The 15,000-nt window shown below is 36.9% G+C and overlaps 1 protein-coding gene across 6 annotated transcripts in view; it reads left to right on the top strand.

Annotated features, from left to right (window-relative positions):
* LOC123504597 (complexin-like) overlaps window positions 1–15,000 on the top strand; it is a 792,775-nt gene that overhangs the window by 154,696 nt on the left and 623,079 nt on the right. The gene's annotated exons all lie outside the window — the stretch shown is intronic.

Raw genomic sequence — 15,000 nt, 5'->3', positions numbered from 1 at the left:
ATACCAGAATCTACCTTCATATAATGTCCTCAGGTAATAGGAGTAAGATATTTTCACAAGTATAGTTGATGTAGGTAGTGAGGATAATTCTAATAAGAACTATTAGCTAATAAAAACTATCATATGTTCATCACTACAATCACCATGATTGTGTTTGTATCGAATAAATATAACACAGATAAATGAATAATTAAAACAATGAAAGTTTCTTAGATGCTGTACTCACGAGTTTTACTTGACAAAACAATAAATAAAGAAAATATCGATATATTCGTGTCCCAACATGTTTTACTGCAAGAAATATTTGCATGATCATTTTGCTACAGTTGGATTATTTTATTTATCTTTTTACTTTTATTTACTAGTCAAAATAATGATTGACTTTCTTATCTTCTCCTTGAGAATTATCATAAAAAAACAAATAATTCTCCTGATTTGTATGCAAGAAGTATTAGGCAATAAAATGTAGCCAAGTCCCAGCGCGAGAGGTGCTAAGGATACCCTGCTTGCACCACGTGACTCACTGTAACACAAGTGTGAAAAATGCACTTCTATTAGCGATCTATATTGCTTCTAAGATAAAATTAATATATTCTAAAAGAAAAAGGCCGACTTATCTCCAGAAATATATGTAATAACATAACAAAAGGAAGGAATATAAGAAGAGTATGTGTGATGCTTAGGTATTATGAACCTTCCAGAAAATAAAGAGTTTATAGTGAGTGAGAATATATGCAACTCTTCTTGGTCCAAAATCTAAGGAAAGATTAGGACCACGTAGAGGGAAGCAAATCAAATAGATAGAATATTATTGCATTTACAAACGTTACTTCACCCTATGTATTACAAAATGGAGTAATGATCCTTTTAAAGATGCGATTTGCTGGAGTAATTCCATCTGACTTAGTAACTTGCAAATTCCTCAAAGCAAAAATAAAAGTAAAGGCGAGAGGCAACAACGATCATCAAGTAACCGTCTAGAGGAGGTCCGCAGGTGTTATGTCGGACTGCAATGTTCGGGAATAATAGAGCTACGTAAGTCACTAAAACTTCCAGTATCCTAGAGGACGAGACTTATCACAGCAACTTAGACAACTGCGAAGCTAATACTGGATACAGGATAACGATATAAAAGCGCCACAGAGGACAATGACGCCAGACGGGAAACGAAAATGAAATAAGAAAACAGACGCAAAGCAAGACTCATCATTCCCTCAACAGTTTCTCAGCTATCCTTCTTTCTTTACGTTCTTCACACTATTCCATGCAGGAAGGACGGAAGAGTTTGAACGCACAGATATCGTCAGGTAAATTTCACAACATCAGGAGCAAGACCAAGCGGAAGGCAAAGGAGCAAGCCAGTAAACACAATCACAATCTAATCCGTTGTAATTTGGCACGTATCACTGTGGACTGATGAGTTCGGCGAATGCTCGGGTAGAATCGGATATCATATTGTCACTAAGAGTTTAAAGAGTTGGCGAGTTTTTCTTAACTTCTAAGTGCACGGTTTGTATTTTAAGATACTCACGAAAATTCATTATACGAGTAGTACTTTTCACGATACAAATGAACTACAAGAAAACATCAAAACATTTCCTATATTTTTCCACAGGGAGCGTAATAATTTCTCCAATATTCACGTTATTTCACCGCTTTCTTGAACTCACATTTTTCTCTCTTCCCGGCTTTTCCTTTTCCATAAATAGGAGTAAAAGAAAAAAATGTTACAATGTGCGGTACTTTTCCTCACAAAGCCTGGAACGCATCACAAGCTGCCAAGGGAACACTTACGGAATTCATCTTTTCTTTTTTTTATCTTTTTCTTTTTCTTCTTCTAGTTCTTCCTTCTCCTTCTTCTTTTTCTTGTTATAAAAATAATAAAGATAAAAAAGGATAATAATAATAAGAATGTTAATAATAATAATAATAATAATAATAATAATAATAATAATAATAATAATAATGATGATAATGAAAATAGCAATATCATTATAATCATTATTATTATTATTATTATTATTATTATTATTATTATTATTATTATTATTATTATTATTATTATTATTATTATTATTATTATTATTATTATTATTATTATTATTACTATTATTTTTATTATTTCTATTATTATTATTATTATTATTATTATTATTATTATTATTATTATGTTATTATCATTATTATTATTTTCATTATTATTATTATTATTATTATTATTATTATTATCATTATTATTATTGTTATTACTATTACCAATATCATCATAATTATTATTGGAGGAGGAGGTGAAGATAAAAACAGGTGTAGGGATGTGAGTTTATTCCTGACTAGTTTCGCTGATGCTTCTTCAGGGGACACTAGTCGGGAATAAAGTCACCTCCCTACACCTGTGCTTCTCTTCACCTCCTCCTCCTACTTGTCTAAATGTCTGAACATAATTATTATCATTAATATTATTATAATTACTCAGATTTTATTGTTGTTGTTGTTGTTGTTGTTGTTGTTGTTGTTGTTGTTATTGGTGCTGCTGCTTTTGTTGTTATTGTTTCTGTTGTTGTTGGTAGTGGTGGTGGTGACAGTGGTGACGAAGGTGGTAGTGGTGGTTACGGTGTTACTGTATTGTACAGTTGTTCATGTTGTTGTTGTTATTGTTGTTGCTGTTGTTAATAATGTTGTCATTACTAGTACTATTGTCACCAGTATTTACTATATAAACCCTTTATGGATGCTGAACACGGAAGCATCACTAATTCACGAACTAACTTGCCCCTAACCTTTCGCGTGCACAGTTTAACGTAAACTGAGAAGGTACAACACATTCTAAGTATCTCGCCTCTAAATTAGTTCGCTGATACCAGAAAGAACAAACCAAGCAAAGTATTTCGATAACAGAGTTCTTGAGTTTTCATCAATATTTTCTTTACAAGACTTTTATTAACCAAGTGATTTTTCCCTTGCCTGTGTGTGTGTGTGTGTGTGTGTGTGTGTGTGTGTGTGTGTGTGTGTGTGTGTGTGTGTGTGTGTGTGTGTGTGTGTGTGTGTGTGTGTGTGTGTGTGTGTGTGTGTGTGTGTGTGTGTGTGTGAGAGAGAGAGAGAGAGAGAGAGAGAGAGAGAGAGAGAGAGAGAGAGAGAGAGAGAGAGAGAGAGAGAGAGAGAGAGAGAGAGAGAGAGAGAGAGAGAGAGAGAGAGAGAGAGAGAGAGAGAGAGAGAGAGAGAGAGAGAGAGAGAGAGAGAGAGAGAGAGAGAGAGAGAGAGAGAGAGAGAGAGAGAGAGAGAGAGAGAGAGAGAGAGAGAGAGAGAGAGAGAGAGAGAGAGAGAGAGAGAGAGAGAGAGAGAGAGAGAGAGAGAGAGAGAGAGAGAGAGAGAGAGAGAGAGAGAGAGAGAGAGAGAGAGAGAGAGAGAGAGAGAGAGAGAGAGAGAGAAGGTACAACACATTCTAAGTATCTCGCCCTCTAAATTAGTTCGCTGATACCAGAAAGAACAAACCAAGCAAAGTATTTCGATAACAGAGTTTTTGAGTTTTCATCAATATTTTCTTTACAAGACTCTTTATTAACCAAGTGATTTTTCCCTTGCCTGTGTGTGTGTGTGTGTGTGTGTGTGTGTGTGTGTGTGTGTGTGTGTGTGTGTGTGTGTGTGTGTGTGTGTGTGTGTGTGTGTGTGTGTGTGTGTGTGTGTGTGTGAGAGAGAGAGAGAGAGAGAGAGAGAGAGAGAGAGAGAGAGAGAGAGAGAGAGAGAGAGAGAGAGAGAGAGAGAGAGAGAGAGAGAGAGAGAGAGAGTCACTACATCCCCTGGTGGACAAAGGGCTGTCCGAGCCTTCCACATGAGTCACAGCGCTGTGCCAACCTCTGCAAAGTTTTGGGGCAAACTTTCCTGTCTCAACTCTCCACTTCGTGTCTATTCTCCCTCCACTCTGTCTGATATATTTTCGTGACCAGTCAGTGGCATTTTTATCTCATTTGTTCTCTGTACTTTTAGAATTATGATTTGCCCTCCTCCCCTTTTAATCTGAATCTATTTCGTACGTTCCTTAAATTTCCTCTATTCAAGTAATGTTCATAAATTTTTCCACCCTCAAACCTGCAACGATCCATTTTCAATTTTTCTCGTTTATATTATATACACAATTTACTAAATGTTACTTTTCACGTCTATACTTTAGGCCCTGTACAAGTAAGATATTCATGGGCTTTGTATATCAAATATACTACACTGAAGAGTATCAGAAAGTCTGCTAAAATTGTCCACCCTTGCATAAATAACAAATGTTTGGTACTGTACATATGAAAAATACCAACCACGTCATTAGCAATACAATGAGATAATGATATTACAGAGAGACTAAGAACCTTCAGTCAACAATATGCCATCCTATCCAGTCCCTGTAACATACATGATGTGAGGAGGTTTGCTTGATTTTACTGAACAACACACCAATCCCAATGAACACATGAACAGGGTACAACAGCTCAGTTCATCCCTCACCTCAGCTATAAGAGAACCAACAGAAACGCCTGGTCTGAGATGTCTTAATGTAGGTAACTCAGAAGAATATCTGGAACAAAAAAGAAAGCTGGGAAGAAAAACATGTTGGATGGTATAACTGTTTGTTCGTACATGACACTTGATGACGTCTGAAAAAGGAAATGCATTCTCTCTCTCTCTCTCTCTCTCTCTCTCTCTCTCTCTCTCTCTCTCTCTCTCTCTCTCTCTCTCTCTCTCTCTCTCTCTCTCTCTCTTTTAAAATGTCAGTATTCTTGCGGTTATTATGTATGTACCAGAAGTACATACTCGTAATTACATGTTATACGGATCACTTTGAGTAAGACCCTCTCCAACGTCCGTGGTGAATACTTGGACCTGGAGTGGCATGTGGGGTTGTCTGTGGCTAACTGAGGAAAACCTTCTGCCTTGTCGAGATATTTAAAAACAAGATCCAAACACAAGGTAAAAGATAATTAAAAGCCGAGTACAGCTATAAAAGCAGTCATAGTCAACCGCCGTCTACTCATGGTGGTCTGAATAAGGCCCGGCTACTCAAACTACATGGCCTTCATTTAATTTGATTCTGCTCTGAGGAACCTTCAATTGCATCCGCCTGGTGGAAGAGGCGGAGGAATGTGGGGTGAGCAAGAGCCGACCGGCTTGTAACTCATGTCAACCATTTGAAGTGTATGAGAGGAAAGAAGGAAAGAGACCTTCCACCCACTTTCTTTGAAGAGAGCAAAAGTGTGTAGGAGAACCAGAGAGTACTTTCAGAGAAATTTAACAGTGCATGAAAAGTAATAAGTCAAGCAGGTTAGACCTCAATTTTTTAATGATGGGTTTTCTTATAATTATCCATTTTATTTACCAGGTTTTATAACTATTCAGTGCTCTGACTACTATGCATCTATAGATTGTGTTTTGTTAATTCGTTTCAGCAATTTTAAGATAATTAATAAGCAAACATTTCACTACAGACACTGCAAATGAGCTATATTAGTCGACTATTAAGCAGTGCCCTTCAAAGTCAAATCATGCTGTAAAGTATATCGTTTTCACACATAAGGAGAAGTCATAACGGTCCAAGGGTTAAATCATATATATTTTCTTCCTCATTATGCCAACCCTTATTCACGTTTCCTTACTTTTCCGTATTTCACTTCATACAAGTAGGCCAACTTGCCTAATGACGACTAACGGGAATCACATTGAGGTCAAGAAAAACTAAAATATCAACCTCAACTTTATCATTGACGGGTTTTTCAGCTTGGTCGGCGTTTAATCTCGTTGCTATCCTGTCCGATGTTTTGTGATGCTTAAATACATACGCCAAACGTTCCGAATGTGATGATTATGAAGGAGCTCAGCCATAGTTTTAATGACATACAAACTAACTATTTCTGATTGATTACTTTTCACTTCTTGTACTCTTATCATCCACTAATTATCTGCAGTGGTTCATTAGCCTTGCAGTAAGTCATCGTTAATACCTGTGATTCCTGGTGTTGCGACTATGTTTTCTTTCTGGTCATAAGTCATGATTTTAAAGGCAAACACATATAGAAGAGAAAGAATAGAATAGTAATGATAATGGAATGCCAATTACAGGCACACAGCTGTAATTTTCAACCGGAAATATTACGACTTCTAATTAATCACCTCAGGTACCATAGTGTCGCCTCTTAGGAATGTGTAGAAAGTGCTATGAATAACTGGTTATGAGTTTTATTTATTCTCTCTCTCTCTCTCTCTCTCTCTCTCTCTCTCTCTCTCTCTCTCTCTCTCTCTCTCTCTCTCTCTCTCGTTAATAGTATCTTTCCCAAATAAGAATTTAAATATTTAAAAGATAACATAAATTACACACGCTAAAACAGCCAATTCTTACAGAAAAGATACTGCACGCAACAAGATACCATACTTAAGCCAGTTACTGCAAAAAAAAAAAAAAGGCACACATACACATATAAGAGTCAGTGGCTGTTAAAAATAATGGCATACATAATGGGATAGTGGTATCCTTTTAAAATTTCTGTCACGCTGCTAGACGCATTACCTTATACATTATCTAAGTTGCGCGCGATGAGTGTTAAGAATAACAAAGCGGGGTACGATAACATGTTTCTGTATGTTGTAGTCGATGAATCTGATTCAAGAAAACTTAAAGAAATATCCATTTGTGGCTGAAAACATACATAGGAAAAGACTCGAAGTTGTCATATTGAACATTGTATATAGTATATGGATAGAATATACATAACTTCAAACAAAGAAAAAAGTGAGAAAATATGATGACCATAAGTAATGTATAAAAAATAATAATAAATTGAGAGTTTTAATGTTGTCCATATCATGTTTTCTACAATGAGAACGACACTACGGAGATCTAGTGGTTGAGAGTATGAACTAAAAGTTGGATAAGGAGCACAGATCTTCCTTGTTCTGTTATATACGTGCATGAACAGCGTCAAGAAACTGAAATGCACAGTAAAATGCTAGGCACATAGTAAGAGATTTTATAATATTCAAACACATAAATTATCATAATTTCTTTCAAAACTCTGAATAAACCCTGCACATCTTCGCAAAGAGTTGCAGGCCTAAACTTTTAACGCATTCTCACACTTTTCCTGTCGAGCCCTGGTGCAGCAAGTGACCAGCAACTTAATTCCTCCATGTCTTTTATAGGAAAACTCTGGGAGAGTCTGCCTCCTTTATGTTTCCTTCCTATTGAACTTTACACAAAAGTGCCTGTCAGAGAACCCAAAGTTTAGTACAACTTTTAGAAAACACATTTCCCCGTTCTTTCATAACGTCATTGACGATTTTTTCTATTCTGGCGTTTTGTAACTTGATATTTTTTTCATAACTTATCTAGGAATCATTAAATTGGAAAAAAAGTGGAAATAAGAGTTCGATAAAGTGAGGCACGTGGTTCTTTACAGCAAAATTTTAACACCCCAACCAATTTTCGTTCCTGAGTGCAAGAAAGATAGCGCAATAACGCAAGATTCAAGTTGAACAAATAATGAAGGCCAGAAGGAGGATATAGTAACGAAATCAAGAGAAATCTAAAATAAAAATACAAGGAAGAATGCACGAAGAGAAAAATACAAAGAGAAAAGCAATTGCACGAAAAGAGAAATATCGCGCAACTGGAAAGACCGAATAAAGAAAAAACGAAGAAGGAAGAAAGGAATAGAAAATGCAGATGCAGATTTCAAAGAGAGAAATGTGGAAGACATTCACCAGGAGCAGTAACACATCACAAATAAACTTTCAGACTTTCTCTGCTCAGGATGTGAGTGTCCTTCGAGGACCCGGAGTAAAGGATGTTGGAATGCGTTGGTGCGTAAGGGAATCTGTGGAGCAGGAGAGGACTTGTCGATGTCGAGGAAATAAAAAGAAGAAAAAAAAACAGATAGACGATGAGGAGTAGAATATCGTAAAGACATGTTAGGGAAGTAGTAGTGTGTAATGAAAATAGTCTAGAAGGCGTGATGATTCTTTTTATGAATCTAGTGTCAAAGGATCAACAGTGTTACGGAACTTGCAACAGAAAAAAGGATGTAAGTCGTTAACTTACATATCCCACTAGTGCTATTGAAAACAAGGACAACAAGATGATAACAACGCGACAAGTGGAAGTACCAGTAGCCGCTTCTTGAAGGGCATACGCGTCAACGGTCTTCTCTCTCTCATCGTCCGGGATAAGAAGGGAGGAGTCACCTGTCTCAAGGGCCAATAAGAGTTGCTGATGCCCCCCACCAATTAGGGAAGCGACAGGGCTTACCAACACATGTCTTTAAGGGCGAAAGTCTCCTGACTAACCTCGGCTTCGCCGCCACTCACCACTGGACTCACGGAGGAGCCTCACACCGTTCTGCCGGGTGTGAATAGAGGCGGGATGACTTACGAGGTTTTTTAGGAAGAAGACGAGGACTTGATTCAGGGAAGGGTGTTACGGTCCTTCATTTTTTCCCCTTTCAATTATCTCCATTATGAGGGTGCTGTCCTCCAGCCATCTCCTGCTCCTCCTCATCTTCCTCTTGCCTTATTACTCTTCTTCCAGCCAGTTTTTGCTCTTATAACTAGAAACAATCCTCCTATTATTTACATATCATCATTGCTGAGAGGAGCAGGATTGCCATTTCCTTCCCTGCAACCACAATTACTGCTATCATCACCACCAGAGATAGTCCTACTCCAAGACTCCAATTTTGATTTATCACCACCACTACCATCATCACCACTCGACCACAACCTCCACAACCACCACTATGATCTACGACACAAGAACGTACCCAGCGCAGTGTTTTAGGCTGCTCATTTAATCAAGGCGTGAGTTAATGCAATGCGATGATGAATGCTAACGATAAATACATGTTTGTTCGAATGATTCACGTATCATACGAAATGTTGGTGAAAGGTGGAGCTGATTATAATAAGAGTGAAGCTTACGACTTATTACATTTGTGTATGAAGTGATGGTTACTTGTAGCATGTAGGTACAAGTCACTGAAGAAATTTTCATATTGTACAGACCGTTTCTTAACTAAGTGAATCAATAAAAAATAAATAAACAATGAAATACGTAAATAAATAAATAAATGCACACACACACACACACACACACACACACACACACACACACACACACACACACACACACACACATATATATATATATATATATATATATATATATATATATATATATATATATATATATATATATATATATATATATATATATATATATATATATATATATATATATATATATATATATATATATATATATATATATATATATATATATATATACTATTACTACTTCTACTATATTATCATGGTTATTATTACTATCATCATTACGAACATCATTATCATCAATATCATTTTCAATTTTATCCTTTTCATTATTATATTGTCATTACCCAAAGTTACATGACGATAAAAGAAAAGACTATTCAAACTATGGAAGTTTTGAGTTACGACAACAACAATAATATCGAAAACAACAACACTACCAACAAACCACAGCATCAGCAAAGCACCCAACTAGACACATAAACGCAAAGAAACACACACACACACACACACACACACACACACACACACACACACACACACACACACACACACACACACACACACACACACACACACACACAGACACGTACCATGGATGACCTCAATCCTTCAGGTTCTCCAGTTTCGCAGTTTCGCAAAGAGAAGGAATGGATCTCCTGACTTGTAGATATTTATAGCCGGTGACACAGGAGGCATGTCGCGGTAACTTCCTGGAATGTGGGAAAGAGAAAATGGTCGGAGGGAGAAAACAAATATTAGGAAAAAATATATATCGTTCTGTTATCAAGCAAAAGGAAATAAGGAGAAAAGATTAAAAAGGATAGCAAAAGGGGGAATCCTGAATACGTCGCTGAGAGACAGGGGAATATTCGAGTACAGCTGAAAGGGAGCATGATAGCAGTAAGAGAAACAATGAGGGACAGTAAAATAATAAAAAAATAAAGTAGGGTGTATGCTGTACGGATGAAGGATGAGGGACGAAGGTGAATGAGGATAGCAAGAGAATGGGATCTTACTTGAAGGGTAGACAATGTTACATAAAATCAGTAGAAAATTAGAAGCAATGATAATAATACTGATAATAATATTGATGATAGTTATATATTCCGATAGAGTATATTTTGTCATCCAAGTTTCCATTGTGCTAAAGGAGACACGAAGTGGAAGAACAGTATGTAAATAAAAAAAAACTACTGCGTCACAGAGGTTAAGTGCAGCAACGATATTACACATCCGTCAGGCTCCAACGCAGGTCTAACTTAAAGTTCATTGCTCGCGTGGCTGGGTCGGATCATATGTTAGGTCATGGCGTAAGTTCAAACACAATGGGGAGTAGAATGCCACTCGGGGGTTGTATCCGAAATAGAACATATGCCACTACTACTACTACTACTACTACTGCTGCTTGCTGCTATTACTACTGCTGCTAGTACTATCATTACTTATAATCTTACAACAAACGAATTCATGTAAAAACAATATTAAGAATAATTCAAGATAAAATAATGTGCTAAATTTTTCAACGCATATACGAGGAAAAAAGTCTTAAACAATGAAATTAATCACAGAAAAAAAAAGAAAAACACGGAGGAGACTCCAGACGAACATGATGTGTAAATAAAGAATATGCATTGAAAACCGTACAGCCGGAAAAATTAATTAAATTATACACATAGAAAATAGAAAAAAAAGTTGAGAGAGAGAGAGAGAGAGAGAGAGAGAGAGAGAGAGAGAGAGAGAGAGAGAGAGAGAGAGAGAGAGAGAGAGAGAGAGAGAGAGAGAGAGAGAGAGAGAGAGAGAGAGAGAGAGAGAGAGAGAGAGAGAGAGAGAGAGAAGCTAGGCAGAATAAGGGAAACAATGGATGAAAATAGTCCTTGAGAAGAGAGATAGATAGAAAAAAAAAAGGGAATGAGGAGGGTGGACAAGAAAAAGGGATCGTTAAGAAATGCTGTCGGAAGCGGAACCATCATTAAGTCTCGTGCCTCCTGCCAAGTATTGTTGGCGAGCAATGATCCGACAGGAAGAAAGGAGGAAGAGAAAAAGAGAGTGAGAGGGAGAAAAGAGGGAGAGAAGAGGGAAAGAGAGGGAAAAGCGAGAACGAAACTGAATAAAATCGAGTATAACGATGGAAAATGGAAGGGAGAAGTGTAAAGGGTTAAACCTACGGAGAATAAAGGCTGTGAGAGTGTAAATCAATAATCCAGATAACAATACGCGCAGTAGAAGGAACCGGTCATATAAAACCCTAGACACACTTATAGGGATTCTCAAGTGTAGGTTCAAAAGAAGTTCGTCCGTCTTATGAATTTATTTAAACCGGAAAGGAAGAAATAGAGGGCAGATGTAAGAAGAGTTAACATCCAGTGACATAAAGGCTAAAGGAGGAAAAGGAGAAACTAACACAAGGAACAAACGACCCACACAATAATCAAGTTCGATGCTGAGTCCAACTATTGGCTGATGGGGCATTTTGGGAATTGTTGAGCGAGAAACGATTCCTTTTATTTTCCTCTTCTTCTCCTTTCTCTTCTTTCTTTCCTCTCCCGGGATCCTTTCTTCAGCACATTTCTCGGTCAGTAGAGGTACGAGGAAGTGGCAGCAGACTTCTCGCTCCCTCGTCATTTTGTGCGAGTGCTGTAGCAGACTGTAAGAGACTGCTGCCTCAGACCACACCTGCTGCCACCCCATCCGTGCATCCTCTTCACAGTATTATCTCTCCCCTCACGTCGCTCTGATGAAGGAGGGTCGGCGGCCTGAGGTGACACGCTTCCTGTCTTTGCCATTCCCCTTCTGACCTTAGGGGGAAAAGGTCTCTAAGTCAACCACACCCCGGGACGTTATGGAATTCACGGCGCATTTTCACTAGAGAACCTTGTTTACCTAATGAAATGGGGAAGTATTATTTGTAGGATGAACTGACTACACTACCATTATCACAACTACTATTCTACATTGGTCTAGCTTTTCATCTTTTCATTTTTTTTTTTTCGGGGAAAGTAAGTACTAAAATTTTTTTCTAATCTTTCGTCATCTTGTCTGCTTCCATGACACAGAAGAAACTACTGCTACTAATACAACTGTTACATCTACTACTACTACTACTACTACTACTACTACTACTACTACTACTACTACTACTCCTACTACTACTACTACTACTACTACTACTACTACTATACTACTACTACTACTACTACTACTACTATCACTACTACTACTACTACTACTACTACTACTATCACTACTACTACTACTACTACTACTACTACTACTACTACTACTACTACTACTACTACTACTACTACTACTACTACTACTACTACTACTACTACTACTACTACTACTACTACTGCTGTTGCTGCTGCTGCTGTTTTTGCTACTTCTACTATTACTATTACTACTAGCAGAAGCAATGGCAAAGACAGTAATAAGGTAAGGGAGTGGTAACAAAGGACATCTCGCCAGCAAGGAAAGGCATGGAGAAAAGGCCAGCCAGTAATCGACGCCAATTGCAGGAAGTCTGTTACGTCACACTTCCTTGAACCGGAACACTCGGCAGGAACTTAGAGAAAGGTTACAAGGACTTTCCCGTAAAAATTTCTTCAAAACTTAACGACACTAGCTCATTAAAACAAAGGAGCTTGAATAACAATAAGTAACGTCTAGTCTTTATTTTGTGATACATTTTTATTAAAACAAAAGGAGTTGAATAAAAAGAAATAAAGTCTAGTATTTATTCTATGATATTATAAAGAGGTACTTCTGGAGTGCAGGGAATCTAGAAAAACCTAAAAGCAATAAGTTTTCGGATAGGATGTCTTACATCAGATGAGAATAACGTGGATATATATCATGAACTGTACAACGTAGCGCAAAAGAAAACTGCTTCTAAATTGTTTTGTATATACGAGACATCTTTAAACTATTCTTGCATGAAGTTGTTTGTGAATTAAAATGTTAAGAGCATAAAGAGGAAAAGCAAAGATAAATTCATGAACAGTCATATGACAAAAAAAAAAAAAAAAAAAAAAATACTAGCTAGATTTTGCCACAAAAACATATTGAGAGAATTTTACAAATTCAATAATGGTGTATGTATGACCATCTTGAATGTAAACGCTGTCACATTCCTACCTAGTCCCAGATTATTATTATAATGTCTCTGCCATATCAGAACTTTTTGCATTATCATGTTATTTCTTTCAATGACCTGAACTATACATCAAGAAAGGCTTATTAATCACGGGTGATCTAAATTGTCCAATTTGATGAAAATATTTTTTCCTTATTTATCTATTATATATTTTTTTCAAAATTGTTATAATTTTTTTTTCTTTTTTCTTCTTCATCTTCTTCATCTCCTCCTCCTCCTTCTTCTTTGTCTTCTTCTTATAATTACTATAAATATTATTATCATTATTATTATTATTATTATTATTATTATTATTATTATTATCATTATTATAATTATTATTACTGTCATTACTATCACTATCGTTATACATAGAAGCATCAACTAAAGAGTTTCAGGATTTTCGTCTCTTTTTAGTATTTGATCAACCTCATTTGTACATACGTACAAAAAATGCATAAAGTATTAAGTAAAAAATGATGAAATGCAAGGCCTAATCTGCCACTAGCTATGAAAACATCTTATTGCTTCCTTTTACATCTCACTCCTTTTGATTCCTATTTTCTATTCTCCAGTCTTCGCTTCTCCCCCAACATGCTTCGAGGCATGGGGAGCTCCTTCACTTTTCTCTCCTTCTTGAGTCCACCAGGTTGTCGAGATGATCTTGATCTCCAAAATTCTCCCAACACATTCGAATTTACATATATTGTGGCCTTACCATCCCTGAGGGACAGTCCCAAGCTTCAATCAATCTTTAGCTTCACTCGTCCCATACCCCATTCTAGAACAACTATCAGGACCTCTGCAATATCTACTGCGACTTATACGGAAATCAGGAACAACATTGCAGGATTAATCAAGTTGCACACATTGCCCAAACTGTTTACTACGATAAAGGGACCTGAGTTTCGATGGAAGGCTAGTTATATTTATGTCTAAGAGTTGCTATGTATTGGCCAGTCATCTTATTTCCTTACTATCATTTTTGTTAATCATTAGTGACTATGATCATCTCTCGTATCCTCCCTACCTATATATCTTTCTCTCCCGAAATGGGGACGAAATAATCAAGCCGCCTTGTGCAGGGTTTGCAAGGAGGACAGGGCCATCACGCTCTGCATGTTAACCATCACTCCTGCCAGTGACTCAATATTGGATCGACCAGCAGACACCGCCACCCCAAAGACCCATTATGCTCCAACTTCGTCGCTCCTCCTGCTTTCTCTCACGATTTAGAGCTCGGCATAGACAGACAATACTAGTAGGAAATATTCGAATTTCCTTTAGAATTTAGTCTGAAGGTTAATGTTTCTTGGAATAAGATATTAGGTCTCGATATAAAGAGTGTAATATTGACAGGATGTATTTAACTTTCTCTTATTGTTGGCTTTGAAGGTTTGATGACTGCGTAGGTCGACGAAATATTAAAGCCAGGGCAAATAAGAAGAACGGAAATGTCATTGATCACGTTTGTAAATTTGTGGACTAACAGTAACAAACTTTTACAATAAAAAGCATTATAAAAGTATATATCTATACTCATAATTAAGCTATGCAGTAATTCTTAAGAGATTCCTTTACTACACACACACAAACAAACATGCATTCGTCTTTCAATGAAGAGGCATAAATTTGATCCCGGTTTATGCCAATATGAATTTCTTACTGACAAAACTATGAACTGTATCTGCTGAACGACATGAGTTATGTTATGTATTCAAGATCCTATTTGTACTTATTGGGAGGTCAATGGTAGTAATATACTCTTTCCTAGGCAATCAAGAGCT

This window comes from Portunus trituberculatus, chromosome 16, assembly GCF_017591435.1.
Source record: "Portunus trituberculatus isolate SZX2019 chromosome 16, ASM1759143v1, whole genome shotgun sequence".
Taxonomy (NCBI): domain Eukaryota; kingdom Metazoa; phylum Arthropoda; class Malacostraca; order Decapoda; family Portunidae; genus Portunus; species Portunus trituberculatus.
Note: the sequence above shows the minus strand (reverse complement) of the source record. Positions and strands in the feature narration are given on the sequence as shown.